The 26,815-nt window shown below is 38.0% G+C and overlaps 1 protein-coding gene and 1 pseudogene across 1 annotated transcript in view; both read right to left on the bottom strand.

Annotated features, from left to right (window-relative positions):
- The window catches only part of LOC115850539 (metabotropic glutamate receptor 7-like), a 282,573-nt gene that overhangs the window by 179,362 nt on the left and 76,396 nt on the right, over positions 1-26,815 (bottom strand). The window lies entirely within an intron of this gene.
- On the bottom strand, positions 3,134-25,794 carry LOC132596657 (UDP-N-acetylglucosamine--peptide N-acetylglucosaminyltransferase 110 kDa subunit pseudogene; annotated as a pseudogene).

The following is a 26,815-nucleotide window of genomic DNA, read 5'->3' as shown; positions in this document are numbered from 1 at the left end:
CCCAATCCCTTTCTACTGTGCTCTGCATCTCTCAAAAAGATGCAGCTGTAAACTGTCACCCACGCTTGCTGCCCTCCCTTTTCTAACTGGTCACCAGGCCTCATCCATTCTCTCTCAGATCTGCAAAACCCGGTCCCACCTTTTATAACTTAAGTGGGACCCTTAGATTACAATTCACCCTGCACCCAATCAACTGCCTTCCACATGGAGGTCCAAGTGAGCCTCTAAACCAGAATTCCATTTCACTGTTCTTTGGTGTTTCCCGCAGCCTTCAGGATAAACATCCAAACTTCTGACAGGACAAACAAGGCGCCTTTCTGTTGGGCCCCACTAAGTTTTCAGTATCAACTCTCATTTCTTTCCAAAACCCTGAGTTCCAGTCCTGTACATTAGTTTTGCCATATTTTCCTATATTTCTCAAACTTCAACACACACTGCTCTCTCCTGCCACCCCAGGAGCTTCTCCTGCCACCCCAGGAGCTGGGCAAAAGTCATCTCTAAAGATAAAAAACAGATCCGTGGTGGCCTTGGGGTGGGAGATGGGGATACTTTTGCAAAAGCCTAGGAGGAAACTTTCTAGGGTTTTAGGATTGTTATCTATCTTTATGGGCGTGCTAGTTATACAAATGTATACATTAATTAAAAGTCACTGAACCGTTGACTAAAAATGTCTGAATTTTATTGTATGTAAATGATACCTTAATAAGATTGATTAGAAAATGAACCAAAAATAAAACAAAGCAGAAGAGAAACCTCTCAAGACCTCAAAGGAAATACACTGTTTTCTTCCAGGGTACCAGATTGGAAATGAGGCATTGGTCTGTTCTACCCTCAGATTATCCCTAGGATTATCTAGTCTATTTTAAAGCACTAGAGTCCCCTATCAGGAAAACTCACCCCATGTTTAATTACTTGGATTTCTTCTGTGCCTCTTCTCCCAACACAGTGAAGCCATTCACGGAAGAAAAACCACCTTTTTCTTACTTTGCATCATCACATATTCTTTCCAAAGCTATTATGTATGGAATAAAATTTGGCTACACTCTGTAAAAATCTAGCTTTTTGAGCCTTACAAATCTTAACAGTTAACCTATTGCCTCCACTGGAATTTGCAAAAAAAATTATTTTGAAAAGGAATAGCTGAGACTTGACAATTTTGTTTTTTGTGATTTTCTCTTCCCCTAAGAGAGAAGTGAGTAGGAATGAGAAACACATACATAAAGGAAAAAAATTATCTTGCTGCCTTTGCATGGTTATAATTTATAGGAGGCCCTTTTCAACAATAATCTATTATCAGAATCAATAAAATATAATCTCCATGAAGGCCAGGCCAGGATATTTGTCTCTTTTTCAGCAGATTGCAATACAAACCACATTCATGGATATGCTTCTGGATGATCTTTGTAATACTGTAACAGTTGACCATTTCCTCATGCCTCTTCACCTTAACTTCAACCTGGTTTTTCACTAATGACCTCACATTTCCTTCTCTAACACTTGGTTGTGGGCCTCTTTTCCAACTCCAACTCGCATTTCACTCTGGAACCAAAGGAAGACTCACACCTTCCTACTTTTTAGTGATACCTCAACGTCATTACCATATTGTGATCACCCTGAAGAATAGCCATACAATTGTTATTTCAGAGCCATCTGACAGTTTGTAGCTCTAAAAATTAACTAAGGACCGCATTTGTCAAAAATATCCTAGTTTAAAATTTTGGTAATACAGCAACGGTAATTCCAAAGTCATTATTCTACAGTTCCAGATTAAATAGACTAGAAAAAGGAAGGCTGCCAGATGGTGGTTTACATTATCTACAGACTGTCTCGGCTCAAGGTTAACTTCCCTGGGAGAAAACCCATAAACCCAGAATCATCAAAAATAACCTGCACGTGCAGGGGGGAGACAGCTTTGCTTTTCAAATTATACATTCTTTCTGATATCTGGGCCCTGGTGATTTATCTCCCAAAGAATGGAATAAGGAGGGGAACAAGTAGGGACAGTCCCTTCGAGCAGCGGCCGCATGCCTGGCATGTCCGTAGCCTGCTCTCAAGGCTGACTGCTTCCCACACATATGTTGCCTTGTTTAAGCCTCTAGCCCTCGATCCTTTGCTGAAATACAATAATTTCATTCGTATGGTTTTCAATACCAAAACTCAACCTCCAGGAGGGCTAAAGTCTAATTTGTACTCCAAACCAAGTAGCAGTGCAGTTCGCTACTACTGAGACTGAATCCATAAAGACTTCAAGACCACGTCCAGAAGACAAGTTATTATATATAATACCCTAGAAGATCTGAAACATAATTATCATATACATAGCTGGTCCTTCAGAGCTTTTTACCTATAACATGTTTCTTTGATGAAAGTTATTTAATGTACTGGAGATAACTGTGACTTACTGATCAAATATTTGAATACTTATACTTATCTGGGATTTCATTTCTGCTGAAAGAAAAAGGAAGAACAGGACTCACTAAAAAAAAAAGACAACTTTAGAAATGAAAGTAAAAATCTTATCACACACTATGACTTTTGGAAGCAGCATAGAGGGGCAGTCAACTTAAATCACTGGTGAAATAGGTCAACACTCTAGGCCAAAAATCCATTATCGTTATCATCAGTGACAGTACCACAACTGTGCCCTTCAGAATTAATAATCACTCCTAAGAATCTTCATTTGGCACCAGATGATGCGGTTAAGAGAAACACTCTGGGAGGTTTTGAATCAGACTTGGTTTTTTGTTAGCCAAGTTACAGGAGAATCTTTAAAGTGGGGGGAAGGGAAGAAGGAAACGGACCAGGAAAAGAATTTAAGCCATCATCTATAAACCAACAAAGCACTGATAGTTCCAAACATTATGTCAGACACTAAAATGACTGATATAGGCTCAAGTGGTTTATAAAACCTATAAAAAGACTACACCAGCAAAGTCCCCATTTATCTGTAGAGTTCAGAAACTAAAACAAGGAATATTTTAGCTTAAAAGTTTATCTCAAGAGAATCATACACACTTCACATGAATACAAATACCTGAAACCAAATATTTTTAAAAGCTCCAATACCCAAAATATAAAGAAAAATATTAATTCAGAAGACTCAATCAATCCATGATAATCACAAAATGGCTGGGCAATCTCTATCTCCCTTCCACACTAACCATCCATCCCATGGAAGACCAAGGGAGATCAGACCTTCCAGACTTACCTTCCAGACCTTCCAGACACCTGGCTGCTGCAAAATTCTATGGAGACTCCTTGTGGAACAGCAGTTTCCCATCTCTTGTGTCTCTCCCTATCGTGATCATGATCATGCAGGAAGCAAGTCTGGCTGTGCTATTTCTTATCATTGTCTGTCACCCATCTGCAGCATGGTATTGTACAGATAAGGAAAAAGTAGTTCCCTTTCCCCCAGAAGGTTGAGGCTCAGGTACAGGGTAATTCTCCTGTGCACACAGTCATTATTTAGGCCGACTCAGTGACTTCAACAGGCTTAATCATGTGATCAGGTTTGTTGCCAGCTGCGTAATGCTCCCACATCTGTAGATAGAGCCGCTCTAGGTCCATTGTGTATTGTTTGGTGTTGAACAGAGGGCTAGATGTTCTCTGCTTCCAGACTTTGCCACGAATTTTCTTCAGGTATTCTAGATCAGTTCCCAGTTTCACAGCTATGTCTTCATATTCTTGTCTATTTTGAGCAATAAGCTCAAGACAGCCTAAACAAGTGAGCTGGGAAGCTGCAACTCGGGAAGCAAGAGTCTCTCCTGGCATAGTCACCATGGGTGTCCCTGACCAAAGGACATCCATCCCTGTGGTGTGTCCATTACAGAGTGGAGTGTCCAAGCAGACATCAGCCAGCTGGCCTCTCCGAACATGTTCCTCCTTAGGAGCAACAGGTGAAAAAATGATACGGTTCTGGGGAAGGCCCATATTTTGTGCGTACTGTTGAATATTAGGTTCTCCTACTGCTGGAAAACGCAACAGCCACAGTACACTATTGGGAACACGCTTCAGAATATTTGCCCACATCTGCAAAGTAGATGGGTCAATTTTATATAACTGATTAAAGTTACAGTACACAATGGCATCTTCCGGTAACCCGTACTGAGAACGTGTGGTTACAATAATGGTACGGGGAACCTCCTCTCCAGTGGCAGCCTTAATGTTGATCTGGGTAGTTGCCAGTCCATTGCTAAGACTCAATCAATTAATTGTTATCTGAATTTGTCCTCTGTTAATCATTTCAATAACTGCCTCTGCAATAGTATTCATAGGAATGACAGGCATATTAAGAGCTGTCTGCGTTGTCTCCTCCATCAGGACATTTCATCTTGACAATTTGCACATCTGGGAGACTATCAAGAAATGCTTTGAGGTCGATGCCATTCAGCACAATCCGATTGTCATAAATGTGCCCATTGGACTTAAAATCGATGACTGCCTTCTTCTTCAGATGAGGGAACATATTAGCATGATCACCAATAAAGAAAGTATGGGGCATATAAGCCAGTTTCTCGGAATACTGCTCAGCAACTTCAGCAGGTGAAGTTTCCTGATCAGTGATGATATAATCCATGAAAAGCACGCCACTGGTCCCAGGGTAGCCCAGCCACATTGCCTGAATAGGAGCTGGCCTGAGAGCAAAGAGTTCATTCGAGCACCCCTGGTATAACCATTCATATTTACAAGGCTGTGTATACCATCTTGATGGATGCGATCAGCTGCTTTCCCATTGCATGGAATCTGAGAAAGATCAATGAAATGATGGGCTTCTGCCATCACCTTTGCTCGGAAGTTTGTGCCATCATCTGGGCTCAGGGCATAACAGAATACCTCAAATTTATCAGGATTGTGCATGCCTGGAATAGACTGCATAAGATGAGAAGTAGGATGATTCCCAAAGTCAGAACTCACGTATCCTACATGCAGTTGACCATCACTGAGCTTCAAGTCTTTTGGATGTTCATACTGTGGTTTATGAAGAACATTTATCTCATCCAAGCAGAGGTTCCCATGGCTCTCAGCAATAGCCTTCCTGAAGCCATGAGAAAGAGGACAGAGCATACTATGATAAGGCTGCACAGAAGGCAACCTATTCTTCTCCAACTGGTCAGCCACAATGCTGACCAACTTCTTCATTTGCTCATCATAGTCTGTCCAATCACAGACACTCTGCAGGCAATGAGCCAAATCACAATAAGCGTCAGGAAAATCAGGTTCAAGCTTCAGAGCAGTGTGATAAGAAGCAAGTGATTCTGGAATATTCCCTGAATACTTGTGAATGGAAGCCAGATTGCTGTGGGCATCCGCAAGTGCAGGGTTAATCTGAATGGCACGAGTATAACACTGCAAGCCTCCCTGAACATCCTGCATCTCCTTTAGAGTGTTTCCCATATTACAGTAGGCATCAGCAAAGGTAGGACTGATTCGAACAGCCTCCTTATAATGCATCAGAGCTTCCTGCAGTTTTCCCTGCTGCTGCAATACACTTGCTAAATTTGAATGGGCAACAGCAAACTCTGGGAAGACTTCTAATGCTTTACGATACAAGCGAACTGCCTCTTCAATGTTTCCTTGGTCTCCTTTGATATTGGCTAGGTTATTCAGAGAGTCTGCATGGGTGGGACACAGCCGGAGAGCTGTATTATAACACTCTTCTGCTTCGGCAACACTGCCCTTCTCTTCCAGAGTGTTGGCTAGGTTGCAATAAGCATCAGGGAAATGTGGTTGCAGTTCAATAGCTCGCCTGTGTCTATTGCCAGATCTATCAGGCCTTGCTGGTAGTATACACAAGCCAGGTTGGCAGGTACCACTGCATGATTTGGACTCAAGCTTAGGGCACAAAGGTAAGCTGCCACAGCTCTGTCAAAAATCCGTGCCTCTTTCAAGACATTTCCTAAATTGATACAAGCATCCAGAAAATTGGGGTCAAGGGTGACAGCCTTTTCAAAGTGATGAATTGCAAGCCAAATCTCCCCTTGTGCATTGAAAACACAGCCAAGATTACTCCAAGCTACTGCAAAGTTCGGTTGCGTCTTCGTTGCTTTCAAATAACATGCCTTGGTTCCTTCCAAGCGACCCAGGGCCTTGAGCAGGTTCCCCAGGTCACTGTGAACACAGTACAAATCAGAATTACACTGAAGAGCAGAGACGTAAGCTTGTACTGCCCCTTCCATGTCACCTGCTGCTACCAAAGCGGCTGCCAGGTTAATATAACCATCGATGAAATCTGGTTTGAGATGCAATGCATGCCGGTAATGCTCAATTGCTTCCTGCAACTGCCCTCTTTCCTTGTACACATTCCCCAAATTCGAATAGGCTTCTGCCAGAAGAGGGTTCTGTTTAACTGCCAGAGTACTAAAGTGGGCAGATCTGTCCAGCCTTCGACACTGGAAGTGTAGAGATGAAAGTAATAAAAGTACTCCAGTATTGTCTGGCTCTTGTCTCCACAGCTGCATGCAGTGTCTCTCAGCTGCCTCAAAATCACCTGATTGATATTCTCGATGAGCCAACTCAGCTAACCCTTGGAAGGAAAGCATACGTTTCGTTGGTTCTGTGCTGTCGGCCACGTTGCCCACGGAAGACGCCATCTGGAGCTCCTGCAGAGAGTGATAAAAGGGGGTAATTGAGTCCCGCTGCCGCCACTACTGGCAAGAATGTTTCTAGAGGTAGCAAATAGGAGGGCAGCAGCCATACCACTGCTTTGACAGGCTTAAGCGGCGGCAACAGTTACACGCACCAAACCTTAGGAACTCTAGTTGGCCATCTACCTCTCATGCTCTTGAAATCTTAATTCTTAACCCTGCCCTCTTCCATTTTCTCCTAATCAGGGAATAAAAATTACCTATACACTTGCCTTAGAAGAAATCAAAAGTCAGTAGTCCAAACACTTTTCAAAATTTTGTTTTCTGCCCAGTTGGAAAGGAAATACATGATTGACTTTACTTCATCATTCATATAGTCAATGTGGAAAACATTAGGGCCGTGAATTTCAATACAGTAAGTTCAGAAAATTTTAAATTGGCCTTCCCAAACCACTAATAAGTAACCGATGTTGTATATAATGCTAAAATCTTAGAGACTGAGTTTGATATTTTAAAAGTTCTGAAAGGATTAGCTAATTTCTCATCATATTTCTCATGCCTCAAACCTGAGTATTACTTTTTAAAAAATAAATTTATTTATTTTTATTTATTTATTTTTATTTTGGCTGCGTTGGGTCTTCAATGCTGCGTGCAGACTTTCTCTAGTTGAGGCGAGCGGGGGCTACTCTTTGTTGCGGTTCCCGGGCTTCTCATCACAGCAGTTTCTATTGTTGTTCCACAACTCTATGGGTTCCTTTTTAGGTCCTATGAAGAACCCTAGAAATTAATTCACGTAATTATAGGTTTTTGCAAAATTGTCAGAAGTGAGATATTTTAACTTCCATCAGGTAAGAGCAGCGTCTCTTTCTTTGCCAATTTTCCTTCTATCATATTCTGCTATGTTGGATCATATTGGAATGGCCACAGGCTTTTTTGAAATCTGGCTAAGGAGATTTTCTTTTGTTCTGTGGTACGCGGACCTCTCACTGTTGTGGCCTCTCCCGTTGTGGAGCACAGGCTCTGGACGCACAGGCTCAGCGGCCATGGCTCACGGGCCTAGCCGCTCCGCGGCATGTGGGATCTTCCCGGACCGGGGCACGAACCCGTGTCCACTTCATCGGCAGGTGGACTCTCAACCACTGCGCCACCAGGGAAGCCCTAAGGAGATGTTTTAAGTGAGGCTATTATGTGATTTTCAGACACCGCCATATGTAATTGACTATATACTATCCCATTACAGGAGTAACTTCCAGTACTCATACTGACTACTCTAGTGACTTAACTAGCACAAGACACAGAAGCATAAGGACAAAAACCACCTTACAATATAGCCATGTCTTGCACTTCACAGCTCTCAAAGCATGTGCGTTTGAAGAAGAAAAAAAGAACTGAAAAGTACAAAACCAGAAGCTATTCTGTGGAAAATTATTTCAATCATCAGGCATGTGAAAGATAAGTCAAAGATTCAGTTTTCATCAATGCTTAGTCAAAACGGAAATTTTCTTCTGTCAAGAATATACTCCAGAGGCTTCCCTGATGGCGCAGTGGTTAAGAAGCCACCTGCCAATGCAGGGGACAAGGGTTCATGCCCTGGTCCGGGAAGATCCTACATGCCACGGAGCAACTAAGCCGTGGTGCCATAACTACACTGCCTGCGCTCTAGAGCCCGTGAGCCACAACTACTGAGCCTGCGAGCCACAACTACTGAATCCTGCGTGTCTAGCGCCCGTGCTCTACAACAAGAGAAGCCACTGCAATGAGAAGACTGTGCACCGCAACAAAGAGTAGCCCTCACTCTCTGCAAGTAGAGAAAGCCTGCGCACAGCAACGAAGACCCAACACAGCCAAAAATACATAAATAAATAAATAAATAAATAAAAGAATATACTCCATCAACAATGTGTGTAATGGAATGGTGTGAATGAGTATTTTATCGGAATTCCTGTAACGCACAAACCTATAGCAGTACTGAAATCAGTAATGCATTTATAATAGTAAATATTTATGAGGAAGTAATCCATAGAGGTTTTCTCAAAGTTAACAATGAAAATTAATGTGACATTATCAATAATAAATTGTGAAGCTGAAATAAACTTTTCTAAACTATTAATAACTAGAAGCAAATTCTAATCAACCATGGTACAAGAAATCTGTCTATACACTACAAAGTTTATTTCTTAAAATTTTATTTCGAAAATACATAAACTGTCGTATGGGGAGGCAGTTAAAGAATATATAGCTAAAAGAGTGGGGGAAAAGTTTTATAGAGACACATCTGGCAGTAGTTCATTTTTAAATGTCATTTTTCTAGGTTTTGTGACACCTATAGTATTGATATTTGAAAGCATTTAAAAAATTGTAATTTGAAGATTTGCTACTTCCAGGTAGAATAAAATATTTTGAAGCAAAACAACGTTTGCACTGAGAAAAACAAAAAAAGCCAAATAAAATAGGCAGCATTCAATCAAAAAGTTGTAGACAAACCAAGAGATAGAATCATATGACTAAACTTCTAAGAAAAGAACAGATAATACAAAAATATTTATATAAGATATTGTGTATCTTTATCATAAAAAGTCTTTATCAAGAAAAGACTTTAAAATCACCAGAATTAATATGATATTTTATTTATTTGTATATTATATTTATATATAGATATTTATATATTTATATAAAGAACTTAAAGATAAAGCCCTAGTTAAGGCAGTGACAATAGCAGTAGCAGTGGGAGTGAAAAGAAATGGTTATATTCAAGCATATTTTGTCAGGAAAAGTCCAAGATCAAATGTCTGACTGCACACATGGGATGGATAGACGGAGTGGGAAGAATCAAAGTTAACTATAGAGGTTCTAGTGAAGATGGGGTTGCCGTCAACCAACCCAGGGGTTGTGATCATCCCCAAGGTCTAAGAGACTCAAAGGGAAGGTCATGGTCAGAGGCAAAGTTAATTGGTGGGAAAATAAGACTCCCAGTCTCTCCATCTCCTTATACCAGTTTTTTTTTTTAACACCTTTATTGGAGTATATTTGCTTTACAATGGTGTGTTAGTTTCTGCTTTATAACAAAGTAAATCAGTTATACATATGTCCCCATATCTCTTCCCTCTTGCATCTCCCTCCCTCCCACCCTCCCTATCCCACCCCTCTAGGTGGTCACAAAGCACCAAGCGGATCTCCCTGTGCTACGTGGCTGCTTCCCGCTAGCTATCTGTTCCTTATACCAGTTTTGTTTTTCTGCTCATATACGTAGCAGCATTTCATTCAAGGGGAAAGTCATTGATCTGACTGGTCAAATTAAACAACATAGTTCAAGGCACATTTACAGTGGTTAGTTCCTCTACAATTGAGAAAGTCACATTCACAATTTCCCTCTTCCTACGCCGCAGAACACATTGGCCATTCCTCCAAAGTTTCCACTCCACAGAGTGGACCAGAGATGACATTAGCCCAGAACTGAGAGCTTGGCATGAGATGGTGTCAGCCCCACGTAGAGCTCTGGCATAAGTTATAACCCAACCCAGCTCTACAGAGAGCTCTGCATGGAATCCTGGGAGTAAACTCAGCCATAATAATGGGATTCTGTTTTTCATTTGCTTTTCTTCCTTGCTTAACTTTCCCTGGCCACTCTGACAAACAAACTTTCAGGCATTCCTGGGCCACTCACTAACTTTATTCCATTTAATCTCATCCAGATTCCCAAGAAAATTACTAACTATAAGGAGGGAAATTTGGAACATGGTGAGTTTTAGATGCCTGAAATATGCAGGTCATTGAATCCAGTTAAGTAGCAAATTATCTGGATCTCAAATATGCCAGTAGAATAGCAGACTAAGCTCAATTTAACGTACTCTTACTGGAGACACACGTAAATTCTGGGTCAATTTTGAAAAAGTTAAAAGCACAGAGCAGAGATTAAAAGAAAGAAAGGAACACCTGCATGTTTCAGAAAGTAACAGAGAAATTAAATCCAGAGAAAGAAGAGCGGACTGATATCTGTGGGTTCCGTTCCTTAGTATAGGCCTTATGTAAATAGGGGCTGGAGCTAGAAATCTAACATTACCTTGAGGCCAGGAATTTAGACTCAGGATGGAACAATATTGAGAAGTTGGTACAGATATCCTACAGAAATTTCACGAGGAACTGCTTAGTCCAATAAGAGGGCCAAGGGAGGTGGTGAGGAAGATTGATATCTCTTGAAAACCTTCAGGTACAGAAAACATCAACACCTCTGAAAAGTAGGCCTGTCCTTCCCAGCGTTGTGATGGCCAGGTTGTCACTAACCTGTAAGGCCCTGTATGAATCAGAAACTGCAAGGAGAGTAATTCAAAGAAAAACAGATGCAGGATGGGTGTGGCAATAAATCCTAGGACCCTATCAGAAACAAAATTAAAACCACTCTAAAGGGAAATTTTAACAAACCAGAGCAGATAGTATCCTAACCAGAATAGAATAATAATTCTGAGGAAGTTACTTTAGTTATTTAAGTAATATTCAATGCATTTCCATGGCCAGGCCCTTTTGAAGAATTCTAAAACATATACAAACAATTCATTTACATCTTATATATCCCACCATCCAGAGCAAAATTCACTTAAGTACTGTACTGGTGGAAATTGAGCAGCACTATGGAGACAATAAAAAGGTGTTTACCATCAAAAAACGTCAAGGTAAGAAAGATAATGTCTAATTTTTAATTATCTTGTGGTTTATTGAAATCTTTTGGAAATCCAAAATAGAGAAAACCTAGGAGGAATGAAGACTTAAATCTTTAGAGATTTATCAACTCATCTATAAAAGCTTTATTAATCTCTTCTTTTAATACCATTGCTGAGAGGTATAAATGTGTCCAGTGATAGGGTTGAAGAAGCCTGAGAGAATTTCAATTGTTTACTATTCTTGGTCAGCTATTAAGACCTTTCAGGAGCATCTTGATTTTCATGGCATCATCCAACAAAAAGCAGGATATTTTACAGAAAGTCCTGGTCCACTTTTTGGCTTGCTTTTGTGTTTATGTTTTTGGTTTTCTCACATTGGGCGGTACATTAGGCTACCTATTGCATACTCCCTCAATCATGCATGCATTCATTCAGACAATATTTACTGAGTTGTGATATTTAATTAACACCCAATAAATGATGTTTAGATGAATGAATGCGCTTTTTATCAAAGTAAGTGCAAGTACTGAGAAAAATTACAGAATGTATGATCCCAGCCCCACAAAAGCGTATGATTGTGTTGAGGATATAACATATGCTGATGAAATAACTAATATATCATATTGGACAGTCTCTAAGTTCAAAAATGAGTTTTTATAAATAATCAGAGCCTAAGGAGGACAAAGAAGGGACAGTTCATTATGCGTTGAATCTATCAATAAATGTACATTTCAGATGAGATTTGAGATTGACCTTAAAGAAAGAAGAGGACTTAGATATATGAACAGAGAACAAAAAAGGCATGGTGATAGCATGTGCATAGATAGTGTGGCCAATATTTATGTTCTTCATTAAAGATAGTCAGAGATAACCCAAATGTAACTGTTCCCATGGGTCCATTCTCAGTATCCAAACAAAATAGCAAATACTATCTTAGTAAAACTAATGAAAAACAGAGTCTTTAACAAAGAGATTGTGAAGGAAAGGGGGAGAGAAAGGCTTGCATCCCACACCACACAACAAAACTTATTTAATTATGTTTCATTTTCTCCCTCCGAAAATTTCCTCTCCTTCTCTCTGTATGTCTCTCTTCTCCCACATCTGGCCACACTCTACAAGCCACCTTTCCAGATCTTTCCAGAACTCTCCATCCTAGTTTCATTATGCCACAATTTAAACATCTCACAGGCCTCCAGGATGCATCCCCATCACTTATTCCATAAGAGAAAGAAAGGACACTTCTCAGGATCAAGTTTCTTGGAAGGAAGAGGTCACGAGGAGTGATTATAAATAATATAAGGTGGAGAGCAGTGACTTAAAATACCATTTTTCCTCTTAGAATGTGAATTCAGGGAACTTTGGGAAACTAGAAAATCTAGAAAGGATTCATTGATAATTATTTATTTTCAATGAATAAAATAAAACGTAATAATATGGCTAAACTCTGACAGATTAACTTTTTCAAAAGTTGCTTTCACACACCTTCACTATTGGGATGTTTCATAAACACATCTTTCCTTCTTCACTTTCTTCTTTCTTTGCAGATACTGGCACCAAACTTTCAAACAGTAAGAACCTTCCCATAAGTCCCTTGCCAGGCAAGATTAAGGTATAACAATCCAAACAGATTTTTGAAGAAGATAACTGGTTGAAAGCACAGGAAAAGAGCTGGGTTTCTCTTTTTCAACAGCCACATAATGAGTCATGTGGGAATTGGTTTACAAAGTCTCTCTCCATGAGGGGCTAAGGTTAAGATTAGAACTTCTGAGGCCAGAAGAGCAAAATAACTACAACAACACACACATTTTCAAGAGCCGTCCTTTGGATGTGAGGGATTGATTTTTCCCACGCTTTTTTCAGCAACCCAACTGGTGTCTTTAGTAAATGACATAAGAGAATACAGTGTGGCCAAGAAGGCTTAGATTTCCTTAGCCCCAAGTCAGATATTCTCAAGTGACTGTCCACTCAAATTAAAAAGAGAGATTTACAAGAGGAAACTGGATACAACTGAGTGTACTTTTATTTCAACCCTTTATCTGAATGTTTTGTTTTGATTTCAGTTCTCCACTGAAGTTGCCTACATTAATATATTTTTAAGAACATTTCCTTAAGCTGAAGTATTCATTCAGTATATTCATTTACTATAATTGAGAAAAGCCCAATGACTTAGGCAAATTCATTTCTATATTGCCACAGCAGTGTATTGTGAACTAAATGACACCTGGCAGTTCTTTACTCAGATACTAACTCAATTAGAAGGCAGAACAAGGATACCTACCCATTCAGGGAAGGAAAGGTCACTTAGCCTCTGTAGCTGTCTTAGGTCTCTTATCATCACAGTAACAAACTGAAGACTAAAAACCATACGATCATCTCAATAGGTGCAGAAAAAGCTTTTGAAAAAATTCAATATCCATTCATGGTAAAAACTCTGCAGAAAGTGGGCATAGAGGGAACATACCTCAACATAATAAAGGCCATATATGACAAGCCCATAGCTAACATACTCAATGGTGAAAAGCTGAAAGCATTTCCCCTAAGATCAGGAACAAGACAAGGATGCCCACTCTCACCACTTTTATTGAACAGAGTTTTGGAAGTCCTAGCCACAGCAATCAGCAAGAAAGAATAAGTAAATAAAAGGACTCCAAAATGGAAAGGAAAAAGTAAAACTGTCACTGTTTGCAGATGGCATGATACATAGAAAATCTGAAAGACACCATCAAAAACCTATTCGAGCTCAAACATGAACTTGGTAAACTTGCAGGATACAATAGATTTCTATATATAAATTTTGTATTTCTATACACTCACAGTGAACTATCAGAAAGAGAAATTAAGGAAACAATCCCATTTACAATCGCATAAAAAAGAATAAAATACATAAGAATAAAAATGCCTAAGGAGGTAGAAGACCTGTACCCAGGAAACTATATGACACTCATAAAAGAAATGAAAGATGACACAAACAGCTGGAAAGATATACCATGGTCATGGATTGGAAGAATTAATATTGTTAAAATGACCATCATACCCATTGAATCCCTACGGATTCAATGCAGTCTGTATCAACATATCAAGGGTATTTTCCACAGACCTAGAACAAATAATTTTAAAGTTTGTATGGAAACACAAAAAGATCCTGAATAGCTAAAACAGTCTGGAGAAAGAAGAACACAACTGGAGGAATCATGCTCCCTGGCTTCAGACTGTGCTACAAACCTACAGAAATCAAAACAGTATGGTACCGGCACAAAAACATCGATCACTGGAACAGAATAGAGAGCCCAGAAAGAAACCTATGCACTTATGGTCAATGAATCTATGACAAAGGAGGCAAGAATATGCAATGCAGAAAAGTCAGGGCTTCCTTAGGGATGGTTTCATCAAATTGTTTTCCTAAATGGACCATACTTTTCCATGTCTTCATATACCTTGTGATTTTTTTGGTTGAACATTTGGCTTTAAAATATTATAATGTGGTGTCTATGGAAATCAGATTCTCTCACTTTCCCAGGGTTTTCTGGGCTTTTGATTGTTGAAGGCTGTAGTAGTCTGTTTGTTTAGGGACCTTTCCAAACTATTTTTGCAATGACTGTACTCCTTATCGTATGTAGGCACTGAAGTCTTGTTCCTTTAGTTCATGTTTAGCTAATGTTTTGACAGAGATGTCCTTGAATTCCTGCACGTAAGACAAACAAAAACAAATATACACAAGCACATCCACATGCACACTCAAAACCACACACCTCTCCCCATTGTGCAGATTACTGGATCACTCCTTCAACATTTAGCTGACCTGCACTGAGCTCAGGGCTCAGCCCATGGTAAAAGCTTAGAGACTCCCCTGGCGTTTTCAGAACATGCATCTGATCTTGAGTATGCATGTGGCTTTCTTAATTTCTCTGGACACATGTGTACGTTTTGTATGTTCTAAGTTCCCAAAGAATCTCCCCCAACGTTTGCTCCTGCATCTTATGTGGTCTATTGTATTTCAATGCACAGTCTTCTGCCCCAGCCATCTGTGCTTTGTTAGTTCACCTTGCACTTTTCTTGAGCAATGACCGCTGCTTTTCCAGACTGTGTTCCAAGTTAGCTAAGACAGAGTTAAGCATCTTCTGTCAGTCCTTCAGGTAGCTCCCAGACAGGTTAGAACAGATACACATAATAATCTGAGAGTACGGTCTCTTCTGCTCCCTCCTGAAGCAGGATTGAGGGTCCCATACTAGGAATGATCTGCTGCTACTTTAAGACTATCACTGAATCAAGACTCCACCACTTTAAGACCATCACTACACTAACAGTGGATGGGGTAAGGGCAAGTAAAAATGCCACAAAGCTTTCTTGCCATTTTCAAATTGCCTCTTCCCTGGTTCAGTATGTGTTTGGTTGCTGTAAATCTTTGCCTGATTTCAGGACTAAGAGAAACTCAAGGAACGCCACAACAAGAAACAGTGTAATCAAACTCTCAGATGCCAAAAGACAGAGAAAGAATCTTTACTCCCAAAGGAGAAAGAAAAAACAAATTTGTTACAAAGCAGGGATCCTCAAAAAGATTCATAGCTAATTTCCTATCTGAAACCATGGAGGCAAGAGGCCAGACATATTTAAAGTGCTGAAAGAAAAAAACTGTCCACCAAGAATTCTATATTTGGCCAAACTGGTTTCAAAACTTAGGGAGAAATTAACACATTCCCAGATGAACAAAGGCTGAGGGCGTTTGTTTTACAACTTCCTACCACTGCCCTATGACAAATGCTAAATTGAACCTTCAGGTTGAAATGAAAGGACACTAGACAGCAACTCGAAGCTGTATAAAGAAATAGAAATCTCCAGTAAAGATAAATACATGGGCAAACACTAAAGCCAGTATTGTGCTACTGGCTTGTAACTCTACTTTTTATTTCTTACATGATTGAAAAAACAAATGCATAAAATAATAATAAATCCATGTTATTCAGCTCACAAAGTATAAAGGTGTAATTTTTGACAACAATAATGTAAAGAGGAGGAATGAAACTGTAGAGGAACAGAGTTTCTGTGTGCTATTGAAGTTGGTTTCAATTCAAATGATATTAATTGAACTTTTGAAGGGTAAATGTAATCTTCTTGATAACCACAAAGAAAATATCAATAGACTATATGCAAAAAGAAATGAAAAAGGAATCAAGAGTTCACTACAAGAAAATCGGCTAAGCACAGAAGTAGTCAGTAATGGAGTAAATGAGGGGCAACAAATGCATAAGACATACAGAAAACAAGCAGGAAACAGACAGAATTAAGTTCCTCCTCATAAGTAATTTTTGAAAAAGTAAGTGGATTAAGCTCTCCAATAAAAAGATAAATATTGGCAGAATGGACTTTAAAAACAACCATAATCCAAGTTTATGCTGTCCGCACAAAACTCACTTGATTTCAAGAGACCCAAGTTGGTTGAAAGTTAAAGCACAGAATAAAATATCCCATGCAAATAGTAACAAAAAGAAAGAAAGAGAGAGAGAGAAAAAGAAAGGAAGGAAGGAAGGAAGCAAGGAAGGAAGATAGATCTGGGATGCCTACGTTAATATCACACAAAATAAACTTTAAATCAAAAACTATCACAAGAGGAAAAGGAGGCCACTATATGTTGATAACAAGTTCAATCTATCAAGAAGATATAACAACTATAAACATATATGTACCAAACAACCCCCAAATATGTGAAGCAGTCATTGACAGAATTGAAGGAAGAAATAGATAGTTCTAAAATAATGGTTGGAGATCAATACCTTGCTTTCAATAATGGATAACACATCTAGACAGAGGATCAGTACAGAGGTAGGGGGACTGAATAACACATTTAACCAACTAAACCTAACAGCCATATATAGATCACTCCACTCAACAACAGCAGAATACACATTTTTCTCAAGTACACATGGAACATTCTCCAGGAAAGACCATATGTTACGCCACAATACAAGTACCAAAACATTTTTAAGAAACTGAAATCATACAAAGTATCTTCTTTAGCCACAGTGAAATGAAGGTAGAAATCAATAACAGAAACATTGGTAGCCATTTCCCATCATGCCTGCCACACATGATATAAAGCAATGAAGGGAAAAACATAATTGACCATTTAGAAAAGTGGGAAAGAGGACATACCATTGACACAGAGGGTGTGCTGTTTCCCGTTGTCAGGGATAGAAATAAATTAGCATCATTTATTCATTAGTGTGTTACTTGGTCAATCATTGGGCAGCCAGTGTTTCTGCCTGATGGGAAGATATCCTATACTCAGTGTTGAGTGGAGACAACCTTGAAAGGGACATTTAAAAGGATTATACTGTGATGGCCTTAGCAGTACCCTTCCTCCTATGCCAGTATTTAGGCTGGGGTATTTCCATGCAGTGTGTACAATCGTAGGCCCCAGGTCACCAGAATTTAGTTGGATTCGTTTTGTTAATACATTCCCTCAGTACTTTGTCTTTTATTTGACTGTTGCATTTACTTCACTCTTTATTATCACTGCAAAACAACTTTGTTTCCTGTTCAGATGCCAAAAAGTGGATATCAATACCTCCTGAGTTTTACACATCACAGATCTGTTTCACATATCAGAGACAGAGACAGCAACTATTTCCAATGACTTTGAGACATACTTTGAACATGTGATTAACATGTGGAGTGTTGAAATGTGTGTCGAGCTCATTATACTTACTCTAAAAGGTTTCAAACTGCAAAGATTTAAAAATCTTTATCTCTGAATAGTTTTCCTGTGCTGTCCCTTTGTGTCAGACTGTTAATGTGCAGTCTGGCACCTTCAAATAACGTGGCATTGTAACCAATTATTTACATATTGTTTTATCCACAGAGAATCATTTTTTTAAAAAATAAATTTATTTATGATTTATTTTTGGCTGTGTTGGGTCTTTGTTGCTCCACATGGGCTTTCTCTAGTTGGGGCAAGCGGGGGCTACTCTACATTGTGGTGTGTGGGCTCCTCATTGCTGTGGCTTCTCTCGTTGCAGAGCACGGGCTCTAGGCGCTGGAGTTTCAGTAGTTGTAGCATGTGGGCTTCAGTAGTTGTGGCTCATTGGCCCTAGAGCACAGGTTCAGTAGTTGTGGCGCACGGGCTTAGTTGCTCCGCGGTATGTGGGATCTTCCCAGACCAGGGCTCGAACCCATGTCCCCTGCACTGGCAGGCGGATTCCCACCCACTGTGCCACCAGGGAAGTCCCCACACAGAGACCCTTAAGGTCAAAACATACAACTCGATTAACTACACTTCCTCCTGTTCAAATTTCCCTCATCTTTTCTTCATCTTCTGTCTATGTTTCCTTGGCCCTGTTTATATTAAGTGCTTTTGCCATTATATTTGATTGTCTGTATTTTGCTGAGTTACCACAATGCTTTATGAGACATGGTAGGATATAAATGCATTTAAGTAATATATATATATAGAGATAGATAGATAGATAGATAGGTAGATATAGATATATAGATATATATATGTAGTTTGCTTGAGTGCAGTGTTTTTTGTTTTCTGTACTGAATTCATTAGCATGGGTTGGTAAAAAATTTAGCATAGGTCAATATGTAATTTTCTAAACTAATAAAGTCTTAAAAGTGAGGAATTAAGTCTTTTGAATTTTATTATTTATTGTAAAGAGCAGAATAGCATACATAAACAGGTGCCTAAGGAAAACTTGTATTCTAATATGGAACTCTCATGAACACCTATTTTTTTTTTTTTTAATGGTATGACAGCAGGCCATTTGATTATTTCTGTTTTTATGGCTTTAACTTTAGAACAATGAAATATTCGTAAATTTTAAAAAGTATTTTTCTGGGGCTTCCCTGGTGGCGCGGTGGTTGAGAGGCCGCCTGCCGATGCAGGGGGCGTGGGTTCGTGCCCTGGTCCGGGAGGATCCCGCGTGCCGCGGAGCGGCTGGGCCCGTGAGCCATGGCTGCTGAGCCTGCGCGTCCGGAGCCTGTGCTCCGCAACGGGAGAGGCCACAGCAGTGGGAGGCCCACGTACCACAAAAAAAAAGAAAAAAAAAAAAGAAAAGAAAAAAGTATTTTTCTTTATTTGATGCGGGTGGGATACTGGAGAAATGAAAGGTCAAACACCTATTGAGGAATCCATACTTGTCTATATATTGTGTACTTTTATTTTAAGAACTGATTTAAAATTCCTAAAAGGATGCTATAATAAGTTATTATGCCATTTTACAGACTGAATTAAGTGAATTTCAGGGAGGTATGAAACTTGCCTAAGGCTATCCAGCTGCCAAGCGGTAGGAGTGAGAATTAATTCCAGGTATACCTATCGCCAAAGTTTCTGCTCATCTCTTTACATCATCCACTTTTAATAGCCAATGCTTTCCTGCTTACAAATATGACTGAGGTTTCCAGACAGTCAACATTCCTTTGTAATCAGATAGAAAAATTACTGTTGATTCTCTAAAGACATATTCCTTTTCCATTAAGTGCCTTTAGTTGTTCAAATAATACTTCCAGACAGTAGTAATCACACAGTTGGAGACTAAGAACAGAACTCAGGGATGTGTCTAGCAGTCAGTAAAGACCAACTGGGCTCACTGATGATATTTACGGTCATTTCCTCTAGACTAACATAATCTTATTAATAAGACCCTAATAATTCACAGCAGTGCCCTTGCCTGATTGATTGTTCTTCTCCCTCTATCACTCTCTCTTTCCACATATTATTATTATTTTTGGCAATTTTTGGTGAATTAAATTCAGGGATTAGTATTCAGGAGTACTAGTCACAAAAACAGAGAATCTTAGCTCACACCAAAGGAAGAAAATTGAGAAAAAGTATAAATTATATGAATACACACACATACACACATGTACCAACTATATGCTGCACTTCTCCAAAATCTATTCGGTATCTGCACATTTATTGTATATTAGCAGTAAGACTAGAAATGAGCGTAACGCTCTGTTTACAAGGCACAGAAAAGAGACCCAAATATGGAAATTACTAGCAATGAGAATGGGGAAGAAAGACTACAACAAGGAATGTAGATGATATTTTTGTTTCCTAGCTATGATGCCAAATATTGAACTTTCAAATTGAGACAAGGAGGCCATAAAAAGTTGTATTAGTTTCCTAGAGCTGCCATGACAAAGTGCCAGAGACTGAGGAGGTTAAACAACAGAAATTTACTCACTCACAGGTCTAGAGGCTAGAAATCTGAGATAAGGTGTCAGCAGGATTGATTTCTTCTCAAGTATCTCTTCTTGGTTTGTAGATGCCATGTTTTCCTTTTGTCTTCACATGGTCTTCTCTCTGTGCATGTCTGTGTCCTAATATTTTCTTTTTATAAGGACGCCAGTCATATTGGATTAGAGCCCACCCATTTGACCTCAATTACCTATTTAGGGCCTTATCTCCAAATACAGTCATATTACGAGGTATTGGGGGTTAAGACTTCTACATATTAACGTGAGCAGGACACAATTCAGCTGATAATAGAAGATAAGAGTAATTTAAGCAAGTAACTATTGTTTACAGTGAGTTGCTTAAGGATATGAATTTACTCAAGAAAAACAAGAAGAAATTACATAACACTGTATGTTATACAAAGATATTAAATTAATCACCATAACATCCTGTGAGATGGGCATTAAATTAGACTAAGCAAGATGAAGCAACTTATCCAGAATTGTATAGTTGGTACTTTCCAGAATTTAAACCAGGTATTTTCCCAGTTCCATTCTATGTTATATATTCATTTCATTATTTGAAATGAATTTTGAGTCTTCATTTTGCTTAGTTTCTGAAGTTATATGGGGATAGAATGGAGTTGGATATTTTCAGTGACATTCACACATGGGGAAGGAAATTGAGTGCAGAAGCTTCAGCAATCTTTCCATGGAGAACACTAACAACAGAACCAGAAACACTGTTATCCTTTTGGTTCAGTGATCTTTCCAGAAGCACTACAAGAATCAATTTTAAGAAGCCCAATGTTTTCCAAACTTTCACCAATGGGCTCTGTAGGGTCCTCTAACAGTATCTAAGAGACTAACTAGTTTCACATCCCAAGCCACTTAAGACAAGGAGTTCTGATTGTTCTCTGTGAGGAAATCAAGTGACAATCATAGCAGGTAACTTAGGATAGTTCCTTCAGGGCCCAGGCAAAACCTAATACACAGTAATAATCATTGTTAACTGCATCTTTGACAAGGATTAATCAGGTATCAAAGAGGTCTATAAATTGGGAGAAATTATGATCAAAGAGAAACATAGACCACAGATATTTAATTAATGCTCAATTATTTATGAGTTTAACTTTGGTTAACCTAATTTTCCTTCTTCTAGACAATTTCCAATTCGTCTCCACAAAGAGACCAGAATAATCACCTTCCAATACAAGATTTATTGTGTTCCTTTAATTTAAAGCATACAGTGACTTCTACATTCACTCCACCAAGTTTTGCCAGGAGAGAAAAGGAGACGTGATATTTTGTCTTGAATTAGATATGCCACCATACTTGACTTAGCTCATCCTACTGGAAGCACTTCGAGGGCAGATTCTACAGTCTTGTCTTACATCCTCTACGGAATCAAGCCAAGGGAATCACACACAGTTACAGCTGGAAAAACATTTGTTCTGGGTTAATACTTTTAGCCTTTACCACCAAGACTTTATCACCAAGATCTATCTTTACAGTCTCTAAACGGGAGACCTTCTTGCCTTCCGTTTTCATATTGACTAGGAAGGTAAAGGGAAGAACTGAGAAGTACCCAAAGTCAGCTAGCAGCCAGCACAGATAAATCATCTGTGGAGATAGTGTTTTTTTCAAAAGATATAAACATAAGAGGAAGTCCTAGTGTTTGAAACAACTGTGCATAATAAAATTCCATGAAAGCCTAGAAATTCCGATGCAGATCAGTAACATATTGGTTAAATAAGCTGTTATGTTCATGCAATGGATGAGTGTACATACATTAAGAAGAACGAGATACTCTTTTCTATGAGATTCTCTTTTCACTGAATTCATCAGTGCTGCAAAAACAATGTTACATAATACTTTTTCTTTAACATTACATCAGGCATCCTCATCTTGTCCTGCATTTATTGCCAGTGTTACTAAAGTCTATCACTTACCTCTTTCTCTTTTAGACATATAATTTCTTCTTATTTTGGAAGCATTCATCAATCCCTATTTTACCCTTTCTTTTAAATTACAAATGAATATTGAATTTTATAAAATATCTTTTGGAGGATATTTCAAGTGATTGTATACTTTTGCTCTCCTTTGACCTTGTTATATGGTAAATTATATTTTGTTATTTTATATTATGTTATTTATTATATATTGTATTATGTTTACTAATTATATTTATTATATTATAATTACATTATTTTTTAGGGAGCATTTCGTTTTAGATAGACAAAACAACGGAATAGGAAGCATCTTAAAATTAGATGCGAGAGCATAAGGGAAGTGAGATTAAAATAAAATTCATGTTTTGGATCAGTAGCAAAAATTATTCAACAAAAGTGGGAAAATATGGCTATCATTACTAAATTCTAGATACAGCAACTAGTTAAAAGTTAAAAAATAGTGAAAGTGTAAAAGTATCAGAAACCTGGGAGACTTGAAATAAATTATTCATGAGGAATACCTTTCTAAGATACAAAGAAAAAAGGATACATTTAATTATATAAGAATTAAAAGCTTCCTCATGGCAAAATGCACTACAAAGGTCAGAAAACAAGCAAAAGAAATTGGGAAATATATTTAGAAATGGATATGCCTTCTTTACAACTTTTGAGAGAAGCACATGTTTCTTTTTCCTTTAACCTGCTATGTGGGTATTAATCTATAATGTAAGTGCATGGTTCCTTTCCTTTAACCTGTAATGTGAGATTTAATCTATATGGTAAGTGCATGGTTCCTTTCCTTTTATCTGTAATGTGAGTGTCAACATGGGGCACTGCTTCCAAGCACAGACTTTGGATGTTTCTGTACTGGTCCCGTCACTGACCATCCACAAAAACTTACAAATGCTGCTTTACTTTCCTGGGTTTAGAGTCTTAGCTAAGAAATGGAAGCAAAATAGAACTTTCCCCCAGGGATGATAGAAGGTTTAATGGAGTAAATATGTAAGTGACTTAGCACAGCGCCTAGTACAAGAGAGATCAATATAAGTACTTACCAATTTTTTAAAGAGATACATGAAAGAAATAAAATGTGGTGATTTCAATCTATTGATATATATTCTTGACATTAAACTACCTTTTCATTCATTGGATGACCTAACTTGCTCATGCTTTTTCTTACTCTAGTGAACTTGGGTAGCTAATAGCATAGTTTAAAATTTTTGCTTTTATATTTACAAGTAAATTTGACCTGTAATTTTCTTTTTCCTTACAGTCCTAATCTATTTTCAGTATTAGCATTACATAGACTTCATAAGATGAATAAAGGAGCATTCTTCCTTTGCTACTCTCTAGAAGTTTTTCTTTGTTAATATTGATGTTATCTGTTTAATAGAAGTTGGATAGAATTCACCTCCCAAATGATCTGGCCGGGTCTGGTATTTTCTTGGTGAAAGCTTGCAAACTATTGACTTAATTCCTTTACTGGTACAAGAACTCCAGCTACAAATTTCCTCTTGTGTCAGTTTTGGTAAACTTTAGGAGCTAGGAAATTGTCCACTTTACAGAAATGTTCAAATTTACTGGCATTTCATATATTCTCTGTTTGTACTCTCCGCTATAACATTGTCCTGATTCTTTCTGTACAGTATTTACTTACGTTTTTGTTTTGCTTAATCAAATTGTGTTTTTCTAAATCTTTTCAAAGAATATTCTTTTGACTTACTAAATCACCTCAATTTTATACTTTTTTCTGTTTTATTAAGTTCTGCTCATATCTTTATTGTCTATTTTTTCTATGTTCTCAGGGTTTATTGTTTTACTCTTCTGATGTCAATTAAAACACTTGGTTATTAATTTTAATAAATCTTTTTAGTTATAAATAGTTGAACTTTTTGAAGATTCCAGCTTAGTTGTACTTATCTAAGGGTCAGCTCTTCCTCATAGTTGCTGGCCTAAGGTTTAGTTCACCCTATAGCAATGTATATATTGACATTTTTTCCCCTCGACTTTCTGTGTTTTGCTACTTCTCACTTTTCTTTGCAGAGAAGCCCTTTGAAATACCCTTAACTTATTTTACAGCCAATAAGTCTTTAGAATACTGTGTATTTTCTTAAGATAAATCAACTTATGTAACTAGGCAGGAAATCTGATCTGCCATATTTTAAAAAACAGCATAATTTCAACTCTTCTCCACGATTAATCTGCTACATTACACGACCTTCGAGTTTTTAGCTTTATCAATGACATGTACTTTAAAAATGTTTTAAAGGTCCTACCCAGTCTTTTAAAACATCCTCGCTCCTTGTTTCAGTTCTAGTTTTATGTATATTTTCTGCCTGGCACCTGATTATTCCAACACCTGATGATTGGCCTTGGGAATCTAATTCTGGTATTGATTGTTTTTGCTGATTCTATCCACTTGTAGCTGATTTCTTCATGATTGTGTAAATTTAGATCATGAGCTCACCTTTAGCTAAACTTTATCTGTGGGAACGCTGTAGGCCTGTGTTGAAGGTCTACCTCTCCAGAAAGGGTTTAGTTTGGTGTTTGGAATACCACCGATTTGGGAGCATTTTAAGTTCATTTCTTAGCTTCTGTTTGCAAGATCGCAAATAAATTTGCAACCCAAACACTGTGAAGACAGATTTGCGGTTCAGAATTCTCAAGATTTCCTACCTGTTTCCTACCCAGAGCAGAGGCCAAGAGAATTTGGTCTTAGTCTCCCTTTGCCAGCAGATATTATTTTCTCCTAGCACAGCCTTTCATTAAAGGTGAAGCTAGGGATAGATAGGTTTAGTTCTAACTTCCCATCTAGTAGGGATGGAGTCTTACCTCCTGCCTCCCATGTGGTCATGGCCATTTAGAAACAAGTCTCTATACCAGGTGTGTCATTCAACTACGGCCTGTATTCCAAATCCAGACAGCTGCCTATTTTTTATGGCCTATGAGCTATGAATAATTTTCACGTTTTAACTGGTAACATTTTAAATGGTTACCTAAGTACCTAAATAATACCCTCAATTTTGCCTCTTTGGTCTACAAAGCCTAAAATATTTGCCATTTGGCTCCATAAAAACAGGATTTCCAGCTTCTGTTCTAAGCTATCAAGATCTTCAATCCACTCTTAATAGAGCTATCACTCTCACACATGGACCACCCTTCCTTCATGGGTCCTGGAAATTTCGACGGCACACTTCCAAAATCAACCACGCACTTAAAAATAAGTTGTGTACATTTAAACTAGCATACCTAACCCTTTTCTTTTAGGAGAGTTTTTCAAGTAATCTTGCACACAGTATTCTTCAGAACTTCATTAATAATGGCAAAAAATTGGGCTTACCTGGTGGCGCAGTGGTTGACAGTCCACCTGCCGATGCAGGGGACACGGGTTTGTGCCCCGGTCCAGGAAGATCCCACATGTTGCGGAGCGGCTGGGCCCGTGAGCCATGGCCGCTGAGCCTGCGCATCTGGAGCCTGTGCTCCGCAATGGGAGAGGCTACAACAGTGAGAGGCCCGCGTACCATAAAAAAAAAAAAGGCAAAAAATTAAAACATTCAACAAAAATGGAAATTGTTCATAACAATTGTAGAAGCACATACAGTAGAAAACTATAAACTGTTATTGAAACAGTGAGACATACATTTTTATTCTTAGAGAACTATGTTTATTTAGGTCCCTTTTGTTTAAATAAGTATATTTCTGTGTATGTATGTATACAGTCATGTATTTATATACACATACATTATTTGTATGATATATTTATATAAACATATGAAATACATACCTATACACATATCTTTGATTTATATTTGTATACATACAAAGGAATATCATTATATATTTTATATACGTTGAACTGAAAAGTGGTAGTATACATATATATCGTGTATAAATGTGTGTCTACGTGCATGTGTAGAAAAGCAGGTTGAGAGATATGGAAGCATGAGTTAGACAGGGTTCAAGATTTTAAAAGAAGTCGTGTGTAGGTAGTGAGGTTAAGGCCCATTTGATTGAAAATATTGCATAGTTTTACATCAATTGTTATGACGACCAGATTCCTATGTAAATAAAATTATAAATAGCTATACATACTCATATTTGTAATGTATAACTAAAAGATATATAGTTTTATATATGTATTATATTTATATTATATAATACAATTATCTTATACTAATACATTATATATTGTGTTATATAGAATATATTAACTATAGTGTATTATATCAGATAATAATAATTATATATTATGATATAATTGTTTTATAATCAATATTACAGGATATATCATATTAATATTACGAACATATTAACCATATAAATACATTTCATTACTCATGTATGTTGTATATAATATATGCTAGGCAAAAATATATATTAATATAATACATAATTGTTATACATTAATATAAATATTAGTATATTACACTTATACATCAATATAATA

Source organism: Globicephala melas, unplaced genomic scaffold (assembly GCF_963455315.2).
Source record: "Globicephala melas unplaced genomic scaffold, mGloMel1.2 SCAFFOLD_226, whole genome shotgun sequence".
In the NCBI taxonomy this organism is placed as follows: Eukaryota; Metazoa; Chordata; class Mammalia; order Artiodactyla; family Delphinidae; genus Globicephala; species Globicephala melas.
This window is presented reverse-complemented; position numbering and strand designations above follow the sequence as displayed.